Source organism: Macaca mulatta, chromosome 8 (assembly GCF_049350105.2).
Source record: "Macaca mulatta isolate MMU2019108-1 chromosome 8, T2T-MMU8v2.0, whole genome shotgun sequence".
NCBI classification, from domain to species: Eukaryota; Metazoa; Chordata; class Mammalia; order Primates; family Cercopithecidae; genus Macaca; species Macaca mulatta.
In genome coordinates, this window is record NC_133413.1 from 67,576,955 (window position 1) to 67,597,751 (window position 20,797).

The window sequence follows — 20,797 nt, forward strand, 5'->3', positions numbered from 1 at the left end:
TATCTTCACAAGCATGGAACAAAGGACAGAACTTGAAGTCATCCCTCTGCTCACCTGAGACAAATGTATATCTGATTTCTTCCTCTGCCCTATGTTTATTTTACCTTATGTAAAAATGCAGTTTCACTGAGTGAGAAAAACGCGTGACTATCCGTCTACTTCTTTCTCACATGTAAAATGTGTATTCAATAAATGCTGATCAAATACTCAAAAGAATGCAACTGCTTGCCTCTTGTCTACCCACACCCTTATAAGCTTTTTTTTTTTTTACTCTTTTTCCAATATATGTCCTTTTCTCTTTAAATATTGAGGTCCCAGATCCTCTTTAGAAAAAGCACAAACCACAGTTTTTCCTGTGGTTCCATGTCTTTTTCCCAGGTGCCTCCTTAACCTTGGCGAATAAACCTTTTAAAATGGTTGAGACTCACCACTGTCTTTGATTTACACTGACCAATAAAATCCAAATTGCCCAAACAATGGCTGCACATCCACAGAACAATCCCTTCCTTCTCAGAGAATCATCCAAGTTAAACCAGTTAAACTGTCACAGAATGCCTCTTGCCCGAGCCTTGTAAAACATTTCACTCTTGTTCCCTTAGTTATACTGCTCCCTCAGCTCCTTCTAGTCCCTGGGATTTTTGAAGAAAGTCCTATGTTAATGGCAGTGTTGATTTTCACAATTTTTGATGCTGTGACTTAGATAGGGCTCGACCCTGCTATTCAGCATCAGCACAAGACAGCAACTTTAGAGAGACTGTTTAAAGAACAACCACACTTACATGAGGTCAAATCCTTTTAACAAGTTCCTTATTTTATATACACTTTTTTTTTTTTTTTTTTTTTTTTTTAAGAGGAAGTATCGTTCTTGTTGCCCAGGCTGGAGTACAATGGCACTCTCTTGGCTCACTGTGACCCTCCACCTCCCAGGTTCAAGTGATTCTCTTGCCTCAACCTCCTAAGTAGCTGATCACACCCGGTTAATTTTTATATTTTAGTATAGACAGGGTTTCACCATGTTGGCCAGGCTGGTCTCGAACTCCTGACCTTAGGCAATCTGCCCATCTGGGCCTCCCAAAGTGCTGGGATTACAGGCATGAGCCACCTCACCCGGCCTTTTATATATACTTTTATATACATGTACATGATATATTCCTAGAGGTTGTTTTTCTGATTGAACTTGAATTGATACAGAATTTGGCACGAAGAAAGAGTTTCAGAGGGATAACATCTTAAGGACAAGTTCTTTGAATTGAATATGGAGTTGGTTTTCAATTTGATTAGATTTGAAGGCATTAATGACCCTGTTTCCAGTGGCAAAGGGGCAGAACATGGCAATCAGTTGCAAAAGTCATGCAAATTTTTAACTACATTTACCTATACAAGGTAAGTCTCTTGGGGACAAAGTATTTACCACTCTAGAACATTTTATCAAAATGCAGAGTGAAAAAGGGTAGGTTGGTTTCTTCTAAATGTGCTGTAGAACTTAGGGGAAAAAAGTGAGGTCAGGGCTTTAAATTCCCAAGTTATCTGCATAAGGACCTGAAAAGCTCCTATGACTGCCTTAAAAACAATACAGGCCAGGGGTAGTGACTCATGCCTTAAAAACAATACAGGCCAGGGGCAGTGACTCATGCCTGTAATGCCAGCACTTTGGGAGGCTGAGGTGGGAGAATCGCTTGAGGCCAAGTGTTCAAGACCAGCCTGGTCAACACATTCTCACAAGACAGTGAGAATCTATCTCTACAAAATTTTTTTAAAATTATCCAAGTGTGGTGGCACATGCTTGTAGCCCTAGCCACTTGGGAGGCTGAGGTGGGAGGATCACTTGAACCCAAGAGTTTGAGGTTAAAGTGAGCTATTATTGTGCCACTGTTCTCCAGCTTGGGTGACAGGGTGAGGTCTTGTCTCTAAAATAAATTAAAAACTTAAAAAAAATTCTTATCTCCTGTGACTACAGAACTGAGATTCTGAAAAGCAAATCCAAAGTTTCATCTTACTGGTGGGTGAATTACAAGGCAAACTGAATACTCAAACTTGAATGGTCTATTTTATTAAAATTAGGGCACTGATTGGGAAGGAATAAGATTCTAAAAATTGGGATTGGGTAATATGGACAGATTCTGATAAATCTGGAGACCTTGTGCCCCCAAATTCCACCAAGCCTTCTTCGCACTTCTACTGCTGCTGCCTGAAGAACCTCTAACGACTTTCACTTGGCTGCTTTACAAAGGGCTGCTGGTGCTCTCCAGGACATACTCCCACCACAGGTCCCTGAGGGCCTCAGAGGGTGAGACTCAAAATGTGGCCTGTAATGATATGCAATGAACACCAAAATAACTGCATGATTTTCCAACTTATATTGACATAAACCTGAGGAATATATGAGGGAATTGATCTTCAGGGTGTGGAATCAGAGTAGAGAAAATACAAAGTTGGACCAATAAGTAAAGACACACCCAAGACTGGCTAATTTATAAAGGAAAGAAGTTTAATTGACCTACAGTTCCACATCGCTGGGGAGGCCTCATAATCATGCCAGAAGATGAAGAAAGAGCAAAGGAACATCTTACATGGTGGCAGGCAAAAAAGAGTGAGAGCCAAGCGAAAGGGGAAACCCTTTATAAAACTATCAGATCTCATGAGACTAATTCATGATAATCAGACTCATGAGACAGTACCATGAGAACAGTATGGGGGAAACCACCCCCATGATTCAATTATCTCCAACCAGGTCCCTCCCACCACACATGGGAATTATGGGAGCTACTATTCAAGATGAGATTTGGGTGGGGACACAGCCAAACCATATCACAAGGTATTCATTATGTGTGTCTGGAAAAAATCTGGAAATTAGAATGAGTTATGCAATGGACTGAATGTGTAACTCCCAAATTCATATGTTGAAACTTAAATCCAAAGGGGTGGCATTTGGAGGTGGGGCCTCTGGGAGGTAATTAGTTCATGAGGGTAGAGCCCTCGTGAGTGGTGTTCATGCCCTTTTAAGAAGAGGCCAGAGCCTGAGCTAGCTCTCTTTAGGTCAGGCGAGGAACAGCAAGAAGACAGTTACCTATAAACCAGGAAAAGGCTCCTTACCAAGAACCTGATCCTGCTGGCACCCTAATCTTGGACATCCAAACTCCAGGTCTGTGAGAAATAAATGTTTGTTGCTTAAGCCACATAGTCTATGGTATTTTGTTATAACAGCCTGAGCTGACTAAGATAGGTTATCACTTGTTTTCCAGATTTAGCCATATGCTAGAGTGAGTATTTTATTCATTGCACATTCATATCATATACTACCAGAAAACACAAGCAGAAGCTGAAAATAAAAGGTGGAGGCCTACCAAAACCTTCCACACTCATCTTAATGCAACTATTAAATGCTTCATTAAAAATTTTTAGAAATCTAGGGAAAATATATGACTAAATGGGGTGTCAGACTTCTCGCATTGATGAGGATTATTCTGAGCAAATGAAAACATAAGTAATTCTACCTATAAGCAAATTCCTGTCAAACTTTTAAATTTTTATGCCCAGTTATTTATATGGGTTATGATTTTGTACAATTGCTTATCACTCAGTGCTTTTCTTACACATTTAGATGAAACAAACTTGTGTGACCTCCATGATGATGTCTGTAAAATAATTAAATACCAGACCTGGAGCTGAGCTGCAGTAGATAAGGACATTTAATCCCAGGCTACAGAAAACATAAAAGCATCTATATCTCTTCCAAGTGGCCAGCCACCATGGTATCCAATGTGAAAAGAGTTTTGTCCCCCAGAAAGCAAGGAAATAAAACCCTTTTCTGTGACAACATAAAGCTAAAAATGGATCTTAAAGAATGGACGGTCAGAAAGAGAACACTCAAAGGAAACAAACACCTGCAGGGCTGAGAAAATGAAAGGAAACCATTCCAACGGCAATGAGGAGCAGCAGTGGGCATGTGGCTGGAGGAAAGCAACTTTCTTTAAGTAGTCAATGCAAGCTCTGAATATAAGGTCTGGAATTTGACTATTTACAGTCTGAGAAACTATGAATGTTCTCCAGTTAAATATGAGGCACAAATTCAGGGAAATAAGTGCAGCAGTTCTGGCCCCTGTGAGACATGGACCATGTAAGGCCCACAGATGAAGCTCAATGGAATGAGAAAACTCAAAAATAGTAAAAATAGCTAACCTTTTAGGTGACGCTGATGCAGGTAAACTCCTAAATTGGAGCTCAGCTCAGGAGTTTTCTTGATAGTGAAAGAAAGCAGGTTTATTCGGGCAACAGTGTACAGCAGAATGGCTGCTCCATAGACAGAGTAGGGCTACCACATAGGCAGAGTAGCACTCGTGAATTGCTGGCTAGCTATATTTATTCCTACTCCTAACTATATGCTAAATAAGGGGTGAGTTATTCATGAACTTTCTGGAAAGGGGGCAGAGAGTTCCCTGAACAATATGAGGTAAATTCTGGGCATTGCCATGGCATTTGTGAATTGTCCTGGCACTGATAGGAGTTTCTTATAGCATGCAAATGTATTATAATTCCTAGTCCTAGCTGTTTTTAGCTTTGTTCTTTGCTTCATCCTACAGCAGGGCCCTGAAAACAATCCTGCTGCTTTCCTACCTCAATGTGATGCCTTGTGATTAGACCTTAGGGTAAAACAAATCATCCTCATTTTTCAGATAAAAAAACTGAGTCACACAGAGGATAAATCATTTGTCCTAGGTCACTCAACTAGGTGAGAAGCTATCCCGTCCGACTTCTGTGCCTGTGTTCACCACTACCCCACATTCCCTCATCTGAGAAGAAACAGCTCTCTGGGCTGCTGCAACTGCCACAAAGGTTTGTTGTTGTTTTAATAGTTCCTTGAGAGATAGAATAGTAAATTATAATTAGAAACCCACCAAATAGCATTTATGGTTGCTGTACCTGGTTAACTTACACTACCTAAAGATTGTGAAGTTCTTGTTTCATCAGGTGGGGAGGATGCTCTTGACAAGTCATTGTTGTTTTCATAAAGTCCCAAACTGAATAGCTTCAAATTAATGCTACTTATCAATATCTCTATGATGCACACATCATATGAATATTTTGGAAAATTTCAAGCGCTCAGGGGGTGTGTTAGTTTGTTCTCATACTGCTATGAAGAAACACCTGAGACTTAGTAATTTATAAAGGAAAGAGGTTTAATTGACTCACAGTTCAGCATGGCTGGGGAGGCCTCAGGAAACTTACAATCATGGCAGAAGGCAAGGAGAAGTCAGCATCTTCATCACAGGGAGGCAGGACAGAGTGAGCGCAAGCAGGGGAAATACCAGATGCTTATAAAACCATCAGATCTCATGAAACCCACCTACTATCACAAGAACTGCATGGGGGAATTCGCCCCCATGATCCAATTACCTCCACATTTGGTCTCACCATTGACATGTGGGAATTATGGAGATTAAGGGGACTACAATTCAAGATGAGGTTTTGGGTAGGGACACAGCCAACCCACATCAGAGGGGGAGGGACAGCAAGCAGTTTCCCTTATAGAAGGAAAAGGACATGGCACCCTTGGCTGGTACAGTGAGTGAGTGACATGTGCTGTTTTTCTTGCTATCCAGAAGTCACTATGTGAGATACTGTGAAATATATATTTAGTCTTTATCCCCTTTTCCTCTCTTACAACCTTAAAATCCTTGGAATCTCCAAGTGCTTTCTGTGTGCTAATGTTGATAGATAGCTTCAGTGTGGGGCTGGTCACTGGAAAAGAAAGAGCTTGATTAAAGGGTTGGGACTTTCAGCCCTACCCCCAACCACCAGGGAGGGTGAGGGTGGGTGGTGCTGAAGGTCAAGTTGATTACCAATGGCCAATAGTTTAACCAATCATGCCTGCATCATGAAGTTTCCAGAAAACCCCAGAGGAACGGTTTGGATAGCTTCCAAATAGCAGAACTTGTAGAATAGTTTCCTGAAGGGTGCCCTGCCCTGGGAGGGCATGAAAACTCCGTGCCCCTTCCTGCATACCTCGCCCCACGCATGTCTTCATCTATATCCTTTATAATAAATGTGTAAGTGTTTCCCGAATTCTATGAGTTGCTCCTGAACCCAAAGAGCCCTGCGGGCATAGGAACCCCAATTTGAAGCTGGTTAGTCAGAAATTCCAGAGGCCTAAGATTGCTATCCGTGGGGAGTAAGGAAGTCTTGGAGATTGAGCCCTCAACCTGTGAGATCTGCTGCTGTCTCCAGGCAGATAGTGTTGGGATTAGATTGGAGGACACTAGCTGGTGTCCACTGTAGAAATGACTGCTTGCTTACTGACGTGGGAGAAATCCCTACGTATTTTGGGGTCTGTGGTGTCATGATATATATTGGTTTTCACCCACAGTTCCTGGCTCATGGCTCCCATAGCCCTTGTTGCAGTTTTTTTGTTATCAAGTTGGGTATGTTAGGCCTCAGAGGCAGCCCTCTGACCCTCCTCTGCCTTCTTTCACTCTAACATTCCTCGCCTTTCTGATTGTGGCTCCTGAGATTCTCCCATGTAAGATTCGCTCTGTTGCCCAGGCTGGAGTGCAGTGGTGCAATCTCGGCTCACTGCAACCTCTGGCTCCCAGGTTCAGGTGATTCTCCCTGCCTCAGCCCCCCAAGTAACTGGGATTACAGGTGCTGCCACCACGCCCAGCTAATTTTTGTATTTTTTAGTAGAGACAGGGTTTCGCCATGTTGGCCAGGCTGGTCTTGAACTCCTGATCTCAGGTGATCTGCCTACCTCAGCCTCCCAAAGTGCTGTGATTATAGGCATGAGCCACCAGGCCCAGTCCCATCCTATACTCTTGGGAAAGGAATGCTGACATCATGAAGCTTCCATAAAAACCCAAGAGGACAGGGTTCAGTGAGCTTCCATAGCTGAACACGTGGAAGTTCCTGGAGGGTGGTGCCCTGAGGAGGACATGGAAGCTTTGCATTCCTTCCCCCATACCTTGCCCTGTGGACCTCTTCATCTGTATCCTTTGCAATATTATTTATAATAAACCAGTAAACATAAGATTTTCCCTGAGTTCTGTGAGCTGCTTCAACAAGTTAATCAAACCCAAAGAGGGGTTGTTACTGGGTAGCTAGACAGGCATCAGCAGGGCAGGAGAGGGCTCCCTCTCCCTGCGACACACACACCAGGGGTGTCAGGCACCCATCTGGTGATGGCCAGGTAGTTGTTAAGCTGTCTCTCTAAAATAAGAATTGGTTACAGCCAGTGCCAGGGAAATACAGTCTCCCAATAGACAGAAACACATGAAGCTGGTGATCAGCTTCCTGATAAAATCTCAGGAGTTGGGCAAGTGGGCTCAAGCATGCGCACCAAGAGGCAAAATGGTGGAGTTTCACTGCTCTATGACCTTCCTCTAGGAATGCTAGACTGGTAAGGAGAAACACCTCAAGTGAGCAGGCATACAACTCCAGTAAACACACTGTGCCTGCAGCCCCTCCCAGGTGCTGGCAGGCCATTGTGCATGTGGAAAGCTCACATCCAGGGAAGAATTGTGGGAAAGGGATGCAAGACCCTGGAAGCCTGCCAACATATAAGACCCCAAGTCAAAGGTCAAACAATGCGCTTGATCTCTCAAGTCACCCACTTGGTCATTTTCCAAGCGTTCTTTACTGTCTTTTGTTTCTACTCTAAAGCTTTTTAATAAACTTTCACTCCTGCTCTAAAAATTGCCTCAGTTTCTCACTCTCTGCCTTATGCCCCTTGGCCAAATTCTTTCTCTGGAGGAGGCAGGAACTGAGGTTGCTGCAGACCTGTATGGCTCCACCACCAGTAACATGGGGACCGCAACTCGAAGCTCGTCAGTCAGAAGTTCTGGAGGCCCAGAATTGCGACTGGTGTGTGGGGAGGAGCAGACGGGGACTGACCCTCAGTCTGTGAGATCTGACACTGTCTCTGGGCAAATACTGTCAGAACTGAATTAGAGGACACCCAGTCTGTGTCCACTACTCGGTGTGTGCGGAAAAAAACCCCACACATTTGGTTACAGAAGTCTTCTGTGTTGATTATTGTTATGCTGTGAGAGCAGAGAAAAAACACAGAAAGAGTATTTTCTACACAAGGTCATAAAAGTCTTCTGTGCTGATTGCTGTGGTGTAAGAGCAGCAGAGAACAGCTTGAAGGCTTTTTTAAAACAGTATGTCTTGTTTTGTTTTGTTTTTTGCCAAATTTTACCATAATATTTGTGTTAATATTTGCCCTAAACACTTTTTTTATGGGTCTAGTGCATCCCAGGCTTTGTTCATCTCTTTCTCCATTTAAACAAGAAGCTTTTTTCCCAAGAAGTAGAACTGAAGTGCTCTTCACATACCCAGAGAAGAATTTCCCCACCTGACTTCAATAACTAAGAAACTGTTGTAGTCAATAAACATTGTCTCTGAATGAACTAAAGCTAAAAACATTTTCTGTGCAAAAATAAATTTATTCTTTTCTGGTTGGAAAGACTTCTAATTGCCTTTGCAAATGAAAGAGCTCATGCTCTAACTTGACTGTTATTCTGTTTTATTACCATATAAATAGCTTTTAAATTCAGTATATGGCTCAAGTTCATGCAAATTACAAAAATAGAAAATGTTCATTTTCAGCAAACTAAAGTCTAGAGTTTAAATTTTCTTATACTCCAATAACTAAGCAGTTTAAATATGAGCATTATAGTAATCCTGACATTTTGATTAGACTACCTATGTTTAACCTTAAAGCGCATATTAATTCTCAAGACAGTGATCATCAAATTTCATTCATTATAAATTCTTCATGGTTTTAAAGGAAAAAATAGTAAATAAACTATATTTGTAGATCGTGCTTTACTTTCTCTTTATTTTCTGATATTTTGTAACAACCAAGTGATAAAAGATTGATATTCAACAAAATGCTTAAAAATAAGTTAGTAAATATTATGTCCTCTGGAGCAGGGGTCCCAAAACCCCTGGGCCACGGACCAATATCAATCCATGGCCTATTAGGCACTGGGCTGCACAGCAGGAGGTGAGCCGCAGGTGAAGCAAAGTTCATCTGTATCTATAGCCACTCCTCACCACTTGCATTACTGCCTGAGCTCCACCTTCTGTCAGATCAGTGGCAGCATTAGAGTTTCATAGGAGTGCAAACCCTACTTTGAACTGCACATGTGAGGGATCTAGGTTTCACACTCCTCATGAGAATCTAATGCCTGATGATGTGTCACTGTCTCCCATCAGCTCTCAGATGGAACAATCTAGTGGCAGTAAACCAAGCTCAGGGCTTCCACTGATTCTACATTATGGTGAATTATATAATTATTTCATTATATATTACAATGTAATAATAATAGAAATACAGTGCACAATAAATGTAATGTGCTCGAATCATCCCGAAATCCTCCCCTTCCTGCTTTAGTCTGTGGAAAAATTGTTTTTCATGACACTGGTCCCTCATGCCAAAAAGGTTGAGGACCACTGTTCTGGAGAATATGCACCTTTTAAACAAATTTAAAATTTTGTTGAAATAACTTTTCATTGCTCAAGATGCTTGAAATCAAAAGGAACTACACATGCAAAGAGTCAGGAAAATAATGTTCATATTAAGAAAAAATTATTTTTTGAGACAGTGTCTTGCTCTGTTTCCCAGAGCCACTGGAGTGCACTGGATTGCCACTAGAGTGCAGTGGCACAATCTCAGCTCACTGCAACCTCTGCCTCCTGGGTCCAGGTGATTCTCCTGCCTCAGCCTCCCAAGTAGCTGGGATTACAGGTGTATGCCACCACACCCAATTAATTTTTTATATTTTTAGTAGAGATGGGGTTTCACCATATTAACCAGGCTGGCCTCGAACTCCTGACCCCAGGTGATTCACTCACCTCAGTCTCCCAAAATGTTGGGATTACAGGCATGAGTCACTGCACCCAGCCTCATGTCCTCGTATTTCAAATTCAGTCATGCTTTCCCAACAGTCCCCCAAAGTCTTAACTCATTTCAGCATTAACTCAAAGTCCACAGTACAAAGTCTCATCTGAGACAAGGCAAGTCCCTTCCACCTATGAGACTGTAAAATCAAAAGCAAGTTAGTTACTTCCTAGGTACAATGGGGGTACAGGTAAATACAGCTGTTCCAAATGGAAGACCAATATAAAGGGGCTACAGGCCCCATGTGAGTCTGAAATCCTGCAGGGCAGTCAAATTTTAAAGCTCCAATATGATCTCCTTTGACTCCATGTCTCACATTCGGGTCATGCTGATGCAAGAGGTGGGTTCCCATGGTCTTGGGCAGCTCTGCCCCTGTGGCTTTGTAGGATACGGCCTCCCCTTCAGCTGATTTCACAGGCTGTTATTGAGTGTCTGTGACTTTTCCAGGTGCACAGTGCAAGCTGTCAGTGGATCTACCATTCTGGGGTCCGGAGGACAGTGGCCCTCTTCTCACAGCTCCACTAGGCAGTGCCTCAGTGGGGACTCAGTGTGAGGGCTTCAACCTCATGTTTCCCTTCTGCACTGCCCTAGCAGAGGTTCTTCATGAGGGCCCTGCCCCTGCAGCAAACTTCTGCCTGGACATCCAGGCATTTCCATACATCCTCTGAAATCTAGGCAGAGGTTCCCAAACCTCAATTCTTTTTGAGCACCAGCAGGCTCAACACCACGTGGAAGTTGCCAAGGCTTGAGTCTTGCACCCTCTGAAGCCATAACCTGAGCTATACCTTGACCCCTTTTTGCCATGGCTAGAGCAGCTGAGAGGCAGGGCACCAAGTCCCTAGATTGCACAGAGCATGGGGACCCTGAGCCTGGCCCATGAAACCATTTTTTTCCTCCTAGGCCTCTAGACCTGTAATGGGAGGGGCTGCTGCAAAGATCTCTAACATGCCCTGAAGTCAGTTTCCCTATTGTCTTGGTGATTAACAGTTGGCTCCTCTTACTTATGCAAATTTCTGCAGCTGTCTTGAATTTCTCCTCGGAAAATGTTTGTTTTTTTTTTTGTTTCTATCCCGTTAGGCTCTAAGTTTTCTGAACTCTTGCCCTTTTAACATTGAATGCTTTTAACAGCACCCAAGTCACCTCTTGAATGCTTTGATCAAGCTTAGAAATTTCTTCCACCAGCTACCCTAAACCACTTTTCTCAAGTTCAAAGTTCCACAGATCTCTATGGCAGGGGCAAAATGCCACCAGTCTCTTTGCTAAAACATAGCAAGAGTCACCTTTACTACAGTTCCCAAAAAGTTCCTCATCTCCATCTCAGATGACCTCAGTCTGGACCTTATTGCCCATATCATTATCAGCATTTTGGTCAAAGCCATTCAACAAGTCTCTAGGAAGTTCCAAACTTTCCCATGTTTTCCTGTTTTCTTCTGAGCCCTCCAAACTGTCCCAACCTCTGCCTGTTACCCAGTTCCAAAGTTGCTTCCACATTTTAGGGTATCTTTGCAGCAGCACCCCATTCTACTGGTCCTAATTTACTGCATTAGTCTGTTCTCACACTGCTGATAAAGACATACACAAGACTGAGTAATTTATAAAGAAAAAAAGGTTTAATGGACTTACAGTTCCACATGGCTGGGGAGGCCTCACAATCACGGCAAAGGCAAAAGGCACATCTTTCATGGTGGCAGACAAGAAAATGAGAACCAAGCAAAAGGGGTTTCCCCTTATAAAACCATCAGATCTCATGAAACTTATTCACTACCACAAAAACAGTATGGGGGAAACTGCTCCCATGATTCAAGTATCTCCCACTGGGCCCCTCCCACAACATGTGAGAATTATGGGAACTACAATTAAAGATGAGATTTGGGTGGGGACAGAGCTAAACCATATCACATTTATATGATAGAATCCTATTCAACAATTATTTTAAAAAATTCTGTTGAGCATTTCTAGACACAGAAAGACTAAGTAAATAGAATGCAATATAAATATGATAGGAAACATATTGATAAGAGGCAGGAGGCAGACAAAGGTCTAGGCAGATAGGGAAGGGTACCCAGAGAATCTCTGACCCTCCCCACAAGTGTTTATACCAGATGTTTTGTGCAGATAAGGGAACCTGCACAGGGGACTTGCCTGGGCATGCCCACAGCAGACTGGAGGCCCACAGGCACTAGGGGAATGGGGTGGAGCAACCAGGAATTCATGCTTTATGCAGGGGAGGAGGCTGGCCCCTTAAGCTTGTATGTGGTAGCCCTGGTATTCAACTGTGACAAGGAAACCTGCTTGAAGAACCCCTCTCTTTGCTGAGAGCTTTTCTTTTGCTTAATAAATTCCACCCTCCTCACCCTTCAATGTGTCCATGTGCCTAATTTTTCCTCATTGTGAGACAAGAACCTGGATTTAGCTGAACTAAGGAGCAAAAATCCTGCATCAGTATGTATATACACATACAAAGAAATCTAGGTTAATAGGACATATACCAGTATGCAGTAAAGGATTAACCTTGACCAGGAATATTTGGCTCTTGACAAACTTCTAGGAAGTAACCTCTAATCCTTGAAATATCCTGCCTGATAGGCCAGTATGTGTTTACATGGGGGCTGTGAGCCACACTAGATAGTCTAGGCTAACAACATGATTTATGGCAGTGACTTTGGTTCACATGGTATCAACCTGACCTCTTAAAGAGCTGGAGACTAAAGTCAGTAATCTGGCCTATTGATCATCCTTAAGTATCCATCCCAATAAAAACCCTGGACACCTGAGGTGAGCCTCCTGAAATAAACTTTGCAAAAATTTTAACAGTGAAAGAGATCTGCTTTAACCAACTCCATTTTGCCTTTAACCTCCAAACTATCCTTGGCCATTCCTGGGCATGGGCCAAGCTAACTTTTGGATAAATTTAGTTTGTAGTTTAAATAATAGCTCTTTGCAAAAACTAAACTGCCTTTGTAAAACTAATTAAAGACCACCAGGTTAGGAGGGGGAGGGAGGCTTGAATTCTGCAACAAATAGTAGTTAAATGATTACACCATCTGTTATTCTGGAGGTCACAAGATTTCCAACTCCCTAATTTCTCCTATAAATAACATCACTATTGTAGGACCTAAGATTGGCCTTTTGAGATGTCTTTTCAGGCTTTTGCATTTCTGATGACCAGATGACCCCACCCAGACCAACAACTCCTCTGGTGGCCCCCATCCAGAAGCAGACTCAATGCACGAGGACTGATTTTCACACCCCTATTGGTTGCATCCCCTACCAATCAGCAGCACTCATTCCTTAGCCCTTTGCCCATCAGACTATTCTTGAAAAACCCTAGTCTCTGAATTTTCAGGGAGGCTAATTTGAGTAATAATAAAGCTTTGATCTTCCATTTAGCCTTACACAGGCTCTACATGTATTAAACTCTTTCTCTATTGCAATTCCCCTGTCTTGATAAACTGGCTTTTATCTGGGGAGTGGGCAAAATAAACCTGTCTGGCAATTACACTCCCAAGGTGGCAATACTCCATGCGTGTTGCCACATATGGTTGATGACAGAAGTAAATGCTGTCTGCATGACTCTACTGGGAGAGGACAATTAGAAGCTTATATCTAGAACTCTTATGGAGTCTGCCCTATGACCCTTTTCCCATTGTTGATCTTAATCTTTATCCTTTTGCTTTAATACACAATTACCATATAATAATTTAACTGAGTTCTGTAAATCCTTCTAATAAATTGAAGCTAAGAGTGGTCTGGGGGAGCTCTAGAACTGCAGCCATTATGTAGTGTTTGTCTGGGTGAGGTTCTGCAATTTTGGCTGATCTATAATTTTTCTACAATAAACATATATTACTGATTTTATAAGAATGTTTCCACTACTTCAATCCTTTAAATGTGTGTATTATTTCATATAGAGGTAGTTTAAGGAAGTAATCCCAGGGGTGATCACTGTAATGTTATTTGTAATAACTAAAATGGGAAATAACCTAAAGAGAATGCATTAAGTAAATCATACACATCCATCTGTATAGTTGAATATTGTTTTATAACTTATGCTATAATATCTACTGACATAAGAAATCAAAGCTATATTCCTAAGTTAAAAAAGCAGAGAAAAAACGTATTTCTATTATTATTGAAATACACAATACAATTTATATTTCCACAGGAAAATATAGAAAAAAAATACATAAAAATGTGAATCACAGTTTTCTTTGGATAGCGGGATTAGGGTGGTTTTTACTTTTTGCATTGCATTTATCTGTATTTTACTCATTTTCTTTTTGAGCATGCATTGTTTAAAATTAGGAAGACGGTTGGGTACAGTGGTTCACGCCTGTAATCCCAGCACCTTGGGAGGCAGGTAGATCACCTGAGCCCAGGAGTTCAAGACCACCCTGGCCAACATGGCAAAACCCCTTCTCTACTAAAAATACAAAAATTAACCAGGCATGGTGCTGCATGCCTGTGAGCCCAGCTACTCGAGAGGCTGAGTCAGGAGAATTGCTTGAACCCGGGAGGCAGAGGTTGCAGTGAGCCAAGACTGTGCCACTCCAGTCCAGCCTGGGTGACAAAGTGAGACTTTGTCTCAATAAAAACAAAAAAACAGGAAAAAAACTTATTTGGAAAAAAAAAATTACTTTCAGTTCTACCCCCTCAATATATTTTTAAATCTTCTAAACCAATTTAATGATAGAATCTAAAATTGTTCAATGGCAAATGGAAAAAAAATAGTTTCAAGAGACATTGGTGGGTATAAGTTCTTGAAGATGGGGTGAAAATAGAGGCAGACAATTAGGGAAAGGTGATGAACATATCTCTAAGTTTCCTAGTTTGGGAGACTTTTTGGACACTATTGTCTTTAGCTAAGGAGACTACCAGAGGTTGTGTACTGCAACATAATTACTTTAGATTTGAATATACTGAATTTGAGGAGCATGCAGTATAGTCAATTAAAGATATGCATTTGAAAATATTGGTCTAAAGTGTAGGATAAATTTAAAGCAGGGACATATAAATCTGCGGTCATCAGCACATAGGCAATATTTGAAAATTGCTCTGGGAGAATATGATGAACGGAGACCCAAAAATGGTACCTTTGAAAACACAAACATTGAAGTGTGAATTGTAGCAGAGGACAGAGTAAAGAAACTGAAAAGAAAAGTCGAAGAGGTAGGAGGATAACCAGAAGAAAACAAGGTCACTGAAATCAAAGTGGGAAAAACAGTTCCCAGAAAGCATTAATTAACCACAGCAAAGTTCAAGCCAGACAGCCAGACAGGCAACCCATTAGGCAGTTTGAGAAGTCACTATTGGCCAGTATGGAAGACCATCTCTAAAATGGGAATATTTGCCTTCCCCTCCGTGGGCTATAAGTAAGATTGATGCAAGAAATGCAAAAATATTATACAAATTATCTAACCATCCTCAGATGCACATAATCCAATTCCCCACCCTTTTATGTGGACACATTACATTTATCTTCCTCAAGTTATCAAATATCCACTGTACTCTTTTGTGCTTTTTACCAGCTTACCTTCTGTGATCTTGACTCTTCTAGGTACTACTTGTTTTTATGTAATCCATGAACAAAGGTGTTCCAACACAAGAAGCTAGCCTCTCCTATTCTGGTAGGAGCATAGGGCCATAGCAAAGGATGCTGGCTTATAATGTGTTTTCAAGGAACAGAAAAATCTTATTTCGTGTCAGGATATATGACAGCAACGAAAATAGAATCACCAAAGGAGAGCCACAGAGGCGATTTAATTCCATGAAATTAAAATGTACTGTGAAAAAACTCACCAGCAACCATACAAACACCTGATATTTTTTGGGTAGATGGCATGAATTTAAAGAGGATGCCAGGAGTTTAAATTTCCCCTATCTCACCAATGGTTATAGAAAGAAAGATTAACTGAAGACAAGGTAGGTAAAGTATACCACTCACCTACTGCCCTTTCATGAGTGTGTGCTTAAAATAATAAATGCAATTAAATATAAATATACATATATACGTAGATAGATAGATAGATAGATAGATAGATAGATAGATAGATAGATAGATAGATAGATAGATAGATAATCGAGATGGAGTCTTGCTCTGTCACCCAAAATGGAGTGCAGTGGCACAATCTCAGTTCACTGCAACCTCTGCCTTCCAGGTTCAAGCAATTCTCCTACCTCAGCCTCCTGAGTAGCTGGGATTACAGGTGCGTGCCACCACGCCCAGCTAAGTTTTGCAGTTTTAGTAGAGACGGGGTTTCACCATGTTGGCTAGGCTGGTCTCAAACTTCTGACCTCGGGCGATCCGCCAGCCTCGGCCTCCCAAAGTGCTGGGATTATAAGCGTGAGGCAATTACAATATTTTAAAAATACAAACCCGATACTCCAATGGGACTCCAATGGACAGTAAAAAATTACTTAGGCCTCTAAAAAGCATCCAGAAGTCATAAACTTCTTGTAATACTCAGGTATTTTCTGCCTCTATATTCAATTGTAGCCTAGAGAGTGTGCTTGGAAGTATATGGAAGGAGTGGTAGTGAATTCCAGAACACCGGCCACCTAGACAATCGAGGCTGGGGCAGAATTCACCAGCGTTCAGAGCAAGCCCACAGTCTCCCCAACCCTGCCATCTTTACATGCAGCTTTGTCAGGGAAGTACTAACCTGCCAAGTCAGTAAGTACTTTTTCCAAGAAGTCCTTAGGAAATTTAATGTGCAAAATTTCAGTCATGCAATATTGGAAATAATGTCAACTTATACTTAAGAACTATAGCTGAAGAAATTAAGATAATGTGGGTAATAAAAAGTTGCTCTCAATGGACTTAGAAAGTTTGCCAGTGATGGAATGAAAGGTCTTGCTATTTTGAAGCTTGCTTTATTGATCCTCAAAAGAAACCTGAATTTTTTTTTTTTTTTTGAGACGGAGTCTTGCTCTGTCACGCTCTGTCACCCAGGCTGGAGTGCAGTGGCATGAACTGGCTCACTGCAAGCTCCGCCTCCCAGGTTGACGCCATTGTCCTGCCTCAAGCTCCCAAGTAGCTGGGACTACAGGCGCCCGCAACCACGCCCGGCTAATTTTTTTGTATTTTTAGTAGAGACGGGGTTTCACCGTGTTACCCAGGATGGTCTCCATCTCCTGACCTCGTGATCCGCCCACCTTGGCCTCCCAAAGTGCTGGGATTACAGGCATGAGCCACCGCACCTGGTCAGGAATGTCAATTTATACTTAAGAACTATAGCTGAAGAAATTAAGATAACGTTATGGGTAATAAAATCTTGCTCTCAATGGAATTAAAAGAAGTTTGCCAGTGATGGAATGAAAGGTCTTGCTTTTTTGAGCTTGCTTTATTGATCTTCAGAAGAAACTTGAAAAATTTTAAAGAGGCCTAACACCTACAAAACTTAAGAACAAAAGCCTGTGTAGCCTTTTCATTGTACCTTTTTTATTAGTGAAACTGGCCCAATTAACCCATAAAACTGATGTTTATGGGATTTTTTTCAATCAACATAGAAATTGACCCTCCTGGGCTTAAAGCTTAAAACTTACATTTGTCTTACCTAAGTTCCTTCAGGCCTCCCAGATGGTATTAATAGCAAGGAACTGAATCTTACCCAGTCATCCCAACCATCCAATGAGATGTCAGACCATTCATTCAATCACTTGCTGCCTGTTGACGCACTCCATTTTCTCACCCCTCCTGTTTTCCTTCTCTGCTATATAAACGTGTAACTTTAGTCAGGAATTTGGGGGGTTCAGTGAGATAGATTTGAGAGATTTGAGACTTATCTCCCATCTCCCTAACATCACCCAAATAAATAAAGCCTTTCTTCCTTGGCAATACTCATTGTCTCAGTGATTGGCTTTCTGTGTGGCAAAGAAAGAGATCTAGACCAAAACCTCGGTGTTCAGTTAACAGTACCGCCTTTCTACAATTCTTTCCTTTCTTCCTTTGTTCTTTTCTCTATCCTCCATCTTACTTTTTAAAAATCTAAGAAAGGATTCAAGCTAGTTTTATAATATGTAAGTCACGTACATCTGTTCTCAAACAGATGACTTAAGAGTTGAAAATCAGATGAACTTGTAGAGACAGAAAGCTGAAGAGTTACTAGGAGCTGGCTCAGGGGTGGGGGCAGGGATCTTAGCAGTGGCTAAGTGATCTTAAGGGATCTTAAGTGGCTAAGTGGCTCCAGTGAGGATGCTGGAGAATGAAGAGTTACTATATAATGAGTATAGTTTGTTTAGAAATGATGAACAGGTTCTGGAAATGGTTCCAGGTGGTTGCATAACACTGAAAACATACGAAATGCCACTGAATTGTACACTTAAAAATGGTTAAAATGTTAAATTTTTCTGTGCTTTTTACAATGAAAAAAAAAAAAGGCTGGGGGGGGGTTGGGGGCACAAAAAAAAAGGAGATGCAGCACACCATCTCTTTTAGACATGACCAATTTATTCAGAGAATTCAAATTTCGTTTGGCAAAGTATATCGGGGCAGAGAGTTTGGGGTAATTATGTCATTGGAAGCTATCACATTATCTACAGCAAATTGCCTGGGGTAGTATCTAAAGCAAAGGCAAAACTTTTAAAAACTTAGTATGTGGGGGGTGATAATCATTAAATATTTGCAAATGTAACAAAACAAACAACCAGCTTATACAACCAAGGCACGAAACATGCTAATGCTAATAATCCTTTATTCAATTTAATTCAACACACATTAAGTACTTAATTTGTGCAAGAGACTGGGCTAGGTGCTGGGGTTGAGGTGGAAATACAAAAATCACCAAGATGCAATCCCTCTCAAGAACTGTATAATCGAGTAAGAACACATATAGAGATGGTGCTTGCAGGTAAAAACTGCTCTAAAACCATGGGGAGGGAAGAGTTTACTTCCTCCCAGAGGGTGAAGTCAGGACCCACTTAAATTTGGTAGTGTGGTTGAGGAAGGCCATAACACGCTAAGTAAACTGGTGTCTAAGCACGTGACGGCAACAGCTAATGGTCTAGTTCCTCCATGGCTTTAAATACATGAAAGGGAAGAGTATTCAAAGGCATTTTAATTTATCTCATTGTTAGCCCAGTATAAGGCAGGATGACAAAAAATAAATAAAAGTATGAAGAGGCAGGAACACAGATTGAAAACTTCACTTCCTAGTTTTAGTGTAAACTCAAAACTTGTGCATATACATCTAGTTCTTGAAGTCCACATCGCCAAAAGGGAAAAACAAGAAAAACCAGTCCTAGCAGTGCCCTGTCATCATGGCAGAGCACTGTCTCTTCTGTGGGACCGAAACGGCTAGCTTTGGCTACTGCCGGTAATGGACAATACGGCACATGGAAATGTAAGTCCATAAATGTGCCCTCATAATGCAAGAATAAGAAAGGTGGCTACAGGAGATAATTTCAGTGATGGAGGGGATGAAACACTTTTTGGTTAATTGATGTAATGATGACTCACTATGCCTTATTTCCTATTTTTAAAAATACAGAATGAGCAAGTCATTCCTGAACAAAAATTTACTATGTGTATAACATATACCTCAAAATGAATTTTAAGGGAACATATTACTGATCAAATAACACAGTTTATGCTTTTTCAATTTCCACAAATTGTTAGTTATGATACTTAAGGGAACCCTTACAAACACAATATATAACAAGTCATTTTAATATTATCATCCTTAACTTCTGAAAGTTTGGCTTCTGTTATCTTATCTAGAAAGTAAACTACTTACAAATCTCATTTCCCAAAAAATTAATTCAACATCCAACCTTAAAAATAAAAATAAAGCTTTGCCAATGGTAAATTGGAATGCATATACCTGCCAGGCTTTGATGAAATAAAAATAAACAATTTACATAAGCAGTACCTCATAAAACCAAAGCCTCCTTTTGAAGTATAAAGTTCCATTCTTCCTGCCCTCTCACAACTGCCTATCAATTAGAATCCTCTCCCCCTAGGAACTGTACCGGTTTGTAATGTCATACACAAGTATTTTTTAACATTAATAAATTATTGATATGCTACCATAAATAAAGTCACTTTTTAAACCAAAATGACTGCAGAGGACTAACAGCACACTGAAATAATTTATTTAAAACTAAGATTTGCAAAAATGTGATCTATCCTGGTCTAATATTATTAAAATTAAAAATCAAAAGGTGAAATATTATTTCAGACCTATATACACCAAGATGCCAGTTCTTATAAAAAACATACTTTAGTGGTAAATGCTAGGTTATGCAAAAATAATTTTATTTCAATTTAATTTTAATGAACTTCCCCCAACTATAATATTAAAAACATCACAAGAACTTAAGTTTTAACGGCAAAAAGTTCCTATTTTCCCCATCTACTAAAAAGATTGTTTTCCCTTATTAACATACAATGCCCTATTGTTAAGGCACAACTTTTTTTAGATTAAAAATGAAACCATAGATTAGGTTTATTTTATACAACAGTAACAAGACAGACTTTTTGTAGGCATATAAATACATCTTAAATTCAATCAAGATCTAAAATGAAAAATTATTTTTCTTTCTAGGATCAATCAACACATAGCTGATAGGTGGTTACAGCTAGAATAATTTCAACAGTTCCTGTTTTAACCCGTCAGATTGTCTCCAGAAGGCCATCTTCAAAGTGTGATCTAAGAGAGGAAAGCTGAATATTTTCCTTTCTGCACTGGCACTCTACCTTTCTTTACTCATGCTCAGCTATCAGAGATGGCTGTCACCTTCAAAGCCTAAGTGATATCCAATTTTTGAATTCAACATGAGACAAGGACAGATACCCTGACCCTAGGGTGACCAGGGTAGATGTTTGCTTTGCATCCTCCCTGTTACCTGACCTCCCTCTAGCTTCTTTCTGACCCTCTTCCTAGCCACCACCCCTCTCCC